Source organism: Camellia sinensis, chromosome 6 (assembly GCF_055761805.1).
Source record: "Camellia sinensis isolate YWXY chromosome 6, ASM5576180v1, whole genome shotgun sequence".
NCBI lineage: Eukaryota > Viridiplantae > Streptophyta > Magnoliopsida > Ericales > Theaceae > Camellia > Camellia sinensis.
In genome coordinates, this window is record NC_138966.1 from 176,882,095 (window position 1) to 176,888,585 (window position 6,491).

Consider the following 6,491-nt stretch of genomic DNA (forward strand, 5'->3'; position numbering starts at 1 on the left):
CGTGTGTGTGATGTATGTCTTCTAACCCCACGTCTTTCTCCCTTTTATTTACCCGCTTATGATGGTTAGATTAGGGCATGTTTCAATTAGCATACAGTATGATAGCATGTTGCATTCATTCATCTGTTTTGCATGCACCGGGCTCGGCGCATCATACTAACTGCATTTGTATTTCAATTCCAAGATTGAATACTTGTTAGCTGTTGCATCTCATATGCCATGTTTAGAATAGCCGAGCCTGCTATAGTTGCATTCTTGCATGTGTTGCATTAGGCATTTCAGCATATTTAGGATCATGCATGGATTTCTAATTAGCTTTTGTTTTGGCTTGGAGTACTCGGTGAGTTTTATGGTTTAGCATCCTTGCATGTGTGTGAGTGACTGCCATGATAGCATGCTTACCATAAAGCTATTTGCTTATGTGATATGACTGCCTGAATGCCTGTGGGTGAAGGTTGGGTTATTTGGATTGGAACAATTCATCAAATGTGTGTTTTAAGCCCACTAGATAGTGGCAAAATCATATTTTCTAAGCCCACCCGAGGGTGGCAAATCCACATCTTAGCCTACTTGCGAGTAGCACCATCGAACCATCTTTCAAAAACAAACATTAAATGTTTTGTTCCAATTCAGGCGATCTAGTCTATACTTGTATGCTATGCGCATCACATAGTAAATCTAGGCTAATAACCGGAATAAGAACACACAATGTTTTTCAAAAATAGATATCATGGTCAGTAAAGGCCGATCTTTGATCGGACGAGCGGGGGTGCTCACGAAGTGGCCTTCCCCAATCGTACCCAAGTTCCCGAGCCGAGGCAACTTTGGTGATGACGGACACGTGGCCTTAGGCAACGAGTCAGGGTTTCCTAAATTTCCCAAAATAAAATATTTAGGTGGCGACTTTGTATCTGGCAAAGCAGTCCATGTTTGACACTTCTTTTCTAAAAATCTGTTTTCTCAAAACGATTTGCCGGATTTGGACTCTTTGGTTCAGATTAAGAACCATGACATTTTAGAGTCCTGAAATGTAGTGAGCCCAATATCGAACGGAACGGGGACTCGTTCCTCTCCCGGGCGTTCGGGGACGTCTACAGTTTTTGGCGACTCTGTTGGGGAATTAGAGAACTTGACTCGAACTCATGATATTTGGTTTTGACTACACTTGTGTGTTTCTTTGCATTGCATTTGCATTGGTGCGCCTAGGACACCGTGTTTGCCATCTGTTATTCCTGAACGGTTTGCCGGAGGCTTGTCTTGTCAAGGCATGACCATAAGGCTGACCGGTTGTGGGCTCTGCCAGTATGGGAACACAAACCCCAGTTTTACCGGGGCACCCTTTTTGACGATTCGACCTAGTGCATATTCGGATCCATAGTGACCATTCCAAACTAGGACAGGTTACTTACCCAATATAGGTTGTTTGAAGCTGCTACGTGCGTAGTGAAACCCTAGCTCTTGACAAAATAGGACAGGGAAACCCTACCCCAACATAGGGGTGTTTTGGCTCTCATTTATCTGTTATGTGCTTTTAGAGTGCGTCTCTACAGGAATGCATGTATCAGTTTGCAAGTTTGGGCATGCGGGCACCAGTTCAGTATTTTGGGATTCAGTTTACCCGAGGGTAACAGTTTACAGGCCGAATTTTGGGGCAGAATTCAGTAGAGGGCACAGTCATCCCGTTATGCTCATATCTGTTCTGGTGAAATCAGGCTGAAATGCTGCATGTTTTCTCTTTTGCTAGATAGTCCTGGAACCATAACTTCAGAAGGCTCCAATATCCCCCAGGTACACCGAACTTGTGTTGATAGACTTTGTCGGGTCAGAGATTCAGTTCAAGGGAAATAGAGGCAGGGTAAAAAGGTCAGTCAGGCACAGACCACCAGTACAGTAGCTACCAGCTCCGTGGTCTTTGAACAGCTAGGTTGAGATTTTGAGTCTACTGTAGAGATAGATATATTGGTGGTTCAATCAGATCAGGACAGTATGTCAGGCTTAGAAGAGATGGTGCGCCAGCTCCAGGATAGTATGAAAACCATGCAGCAAGATGCTTCCGTCAAGCGGAATTTGCCAAGCAACAGGCTGTGGTCATAGCCCAACAAGCAGAGACAATTACCAGGTTAGATCAGCAAACCGGAGTATCTACTTCACACCAGGCTCCTCCCCCACCAAGAGTTCCCATACTCGGGGAGGCAACCCACGTCCAGGATGATACGGACATTCCAGGCGGGCCAGCTCCGCCCCCGGTTCTACCCCAGCTGTCTAAAGCACCAATCAACCCACCGAACTCCCCCTTTGAGTTCGAGACGGATCCCATGGCATTGAAAGTGAGCAAGCTTGAGAAATTGTTCAAAAAGTCTCAGGGGGCCCACTCTATTCCCGATATAGAGGACGGTTATACCGACTCAGTGGTGACATTACCGGATCGGTTCAAGATGCCACATATCGATCAATTCGATGGCTCTGAAGACCCAATGGTGCACCTCCAGCTGTTTTCTGATATCTTGAGGCCAATGGGTTTGACCACAACCCAGAAATTGTCACTATTCGGCCGAACCCTATCTGGGATAACCGCAATCTGGTATGCAAAATTGGAGAACTCTATGAAATGGAACTGGAAAGAGCTAGCTGAGGCCTTTATTGCTCAATACTCCTACAACACACAGATCGAGGTCATAACTCGCGATCTTGAAGTCACCCGCCAAGAGCCAAATGAGGGTTTCTCAGAGTTCGTGACGAGATGGAGAGCGAATGCCTCAATGATGACCACAAGGCCTTCCGACAAAGATCAAATCAGGATGATTATCCAGAATCTGCATGGCAAGTTGCTACAAAAGATGGTCGTTCTACCTCTGTTTACCTTTCCAGCCCTTCATGAAATGGGGGTTCAAATCGAGGACGCCATCAAACAGGGGGTCTTCGCAGAAGATAATGAGCCTTTGAAGAGGAATGTTGCTCGCAGTTTCAATGCTACTACTGATGGTAGCACAGCTGCGAAATGCTCAGAAGTAGACACTATCACCACTTCCCTCAATGGCCAAAAACCAACCACTTCAACTCGGCCCCAAGCCCGAAATTTCAACCCTCTTTACATGAGTCTTTCCCAAGCTTTGAAAAAGCTGCAAGAAGAAGGACACCTAGAACTCCTAGAACCCCAACCCCTTTCAAATCCTCTTCCACCAAGATATGACCCAGTAAAATACTATGCCTATCATCAACAACACGGTCATGATACAAACCGTTGCATCCGCCTTCGTCATAAGATTCAGGATCTTATTGACGAAGAGACCCTAGCTCCACCCAAAGGACCTCAGGTTAGCACTGACTCGTCACTTCCCCATCTTAACCTCATCCATATACTGCCGTCCACCTGTGACCCCAGCATATACATCACCCCGGCCCATCTACCCAAGCCTGAGGTGTTTATCCCGGAAAGCATGGACTTATGCATGATGGGTGCATCTGAACCCCAATCATCCCAAACCCGTGAACCCACTACTTCTGAGCTAAAAAGAATGATCGAAGACCTTCAAAGAACTATGACAGATCTAGCCTCTGGGACATTGGCCCCATCATCGACCACAGCACATGCTAGGAGTTTCACGACAAAAGGCTCCCCAATCTTGGGACGGGCTGCATTTGAAGAAGGCCAATCCCTTGACCAAGTGGAGGCGAGTAGTGAAAACAAGATAGGGGCGGACATGGATCCCCATGAACATCTTCTGTTGGCTGTTGAGGCTTTGAAAGCCGAGGGACTAAACAAAGAGCAAGTGCTCGCAGTTGTTGCAAAAACTGTGGATGACACTTTTGCCACTCAGAATGAGAGCATTTTGAATCAAGGGGCAAACCGGGAGAAGGGTCGTTGTATCAGAAACGTTCCTTTCAGTTATAATCCTGCACTCGGAAGAGATCAACAAACCAGGCCAGCACCTGCCAATCCCTTTACTGGTGCGTCCAGCAAAAATCCACAAACCTCGAAGTATCTACCCCGAGGTCAGAGAGTCTTCCATGCTCTCTATATGCCTTTGTCCAAAGCTCTCCAAATCCTTGTTGGACAAGGCCATCTCAAACCCCTTGAGCCTCGGCCTCTCCCGAACCCTCTTCCGGCTATGCATGATGCTACCCAGTATTGCGCTTTCCATCAACAAACCGGTCATGACACCGACAGTTGCGTCCGTCTCCGCCACGAGATACAAAATTTGATTGACAACGGGGTCATCCCCGCACCAGGTCCTGCAAAGCCTATCAGCACTTGATCAGTGAATTTGGGGGCTAATGTGATGTGATTGAGGGGATGAACCACCTGCGGGCAGCGCTCAATTTACTCCAGATATGGTGGATGGCATGCACTATTTTGAGCATTTGTGCTTTTTGACTTGGGTATTGGATCAGTCTTGTTGTTTTGTTTTGAGTCAGTCTCTTTTTTTGTTTTGGGTCTGTCTTGTTGTATCGAGTCAGTCCTGTTGTATAGGAGTCGGGTGATTCCAGGGGGTGTTGCCTCGGGCATCACCATTTTGTTTTGTGTTTGTCTTTTCATTTTGTTTTGAGTCTGTTTCTGTCAGGGAGCCAGTTGTGCCAACAGATTTTGAATGAAACAGCAGTGATTTTCACGCTCTCGCATTTGCTTCTGCCTTGTGCCAGTTGTACCAGAAATTCCAAATGAGATGGCAGTATTTGATTAGAAGCCGTGTCTTTTCTGTGCTTTGAATTCATTGCATCGACCTAAGTTTTTCAAAACTTTTCGAACACTGCGGTGAAAACGAAGAGGAAGGAATTCCTCGGGTTTTGCAAAACTTTGATCATTCGAGAGAAAGAAAGGCGTGCTAAGCCCTTAATGAATGAAATCATGCTTGTTAGTGTGAGTACTGGGAAGGATCCTGGCTTGATCCAGATTTGTTCTACACTGTCTTCAACGCGAGCGACTGGTCGCTTTCTTAAAAGATTTCAAAAAATGTTTTGCACGATCCGGCGAAGACCTGTGTAGAATCGCTCTTGAGATTGTGCAGCTTAGGATCGCTCTCAGTCTCGAGACTCGACCCCTCTGCTTTCAAAACCTTGAACTCGAATTCAGAACGTTCGACGGTCAACTACAATGTGAGGCCTGTGTGGCCAGATTCAAAGCAGCCCTCGAACAAGAGGCAAGGAAGTCAGATCAAGAAGACCAGATGTCATCAAAAGAAGCTTGCGAAGCTAGGTCAGAAGCACCCTTCGAACTAGGGGCAAAAAATGTCAGACAGCTCGAAGAGCCAAAGGTGGATCATTCCACAAGTCAATGAAGATCGGTAAGAATGCCAAATCCCAGAAGGGAGGAAAGAAGAAAGTATTGCTGAAGGACAGCCAAGTTCCTATCCACAACACTAGGGGCAAATTCAGCCCCCATTGGATGGACTTCTACTTCGTCAGCAAATAACAGCCATTCTCCTGGATTCAGACGACTTCAGGATCTCAAAACCATTGGACATGGAAAAAGCTACACTTTTGCCCTTGAGAGGCTCGCTGGGCCGAAAACCCGAAAGGGCGACCCAGGCAAAAGTTAGAGCAAGAAAAAAAAAAGAACAAAAAGAACAAAAAAAAAAAGGAAAGTGCAAAGAATGAAAAAAAAAAGAAGAAAAATAAAAAAAAATGCAAAGAAAAGAACAAAAAAAAGAAAATCAAAAAAGAAAAGAAATGAAAAGAATTGAAAAGAAAAGAAAAACAAAGCTCGCAAGGTCGAAAACCCGCAACAGGCGCCTTGGCAAAAGTTAGAGCATAAAAAGGAGAGGTTAAATACCCGAGTGTACCTTAACCCCGAACTACGTAAGGCTTGATTCCCATCTTTGGGATACGTAGGCAACTTCATTCTGAAGTCCAGCCGTAAAACAATTCGATTATGTCCATGCAATGGTTCTGGTTATCTTTGTCTTCTCTGTATCTGAGGATTTGGTTGTGTTCGTCACTCTGAGGACTGCCTACAATGCGCTGCGGTGCCATCCAAACAAGGGGCAACTTTCCGTTGCCATTCAATGTGTCGCGGTGCCGTTCAAACAAGGGGCAACTTTCCGTTGCCATGCAGTTCCCCTCAAGCAAGGGGCAATTTTCCTTCGAATCTGAAATTGTGCATCTCAAGAGCGGGTTCCGTGCTCGTTGAGCAGTGGCCGTTTGCAAAAATAGTTTTTGAGAATTTTTAATGAAGTTGACTAATTTTCCCTCAAAAATTATTCTATTTTTCCAAAACTGGACCATTTCTTGGACCCCAAAAAGGGAAAATTTTCAGTGCTCACAGCCTAACTTGCATGATTTCAAATTAGAAAATCGAACAAGCGCGTTAATCTAACTCTCATTTTGATCAAAATTTTTTTAGAAAGCCAAAACAAAAAATGGTCAAATTGATGAACTAGGGGCACAGTTGAGTCAGGCTTCCTGTCTTTTCCTCGTTGTTAATGCATTTTCCAGAAAGGGCACTCTACTTGCCAGAAAGGGCATCGTATTCGCCAGAAGAGGGCACAACTGAA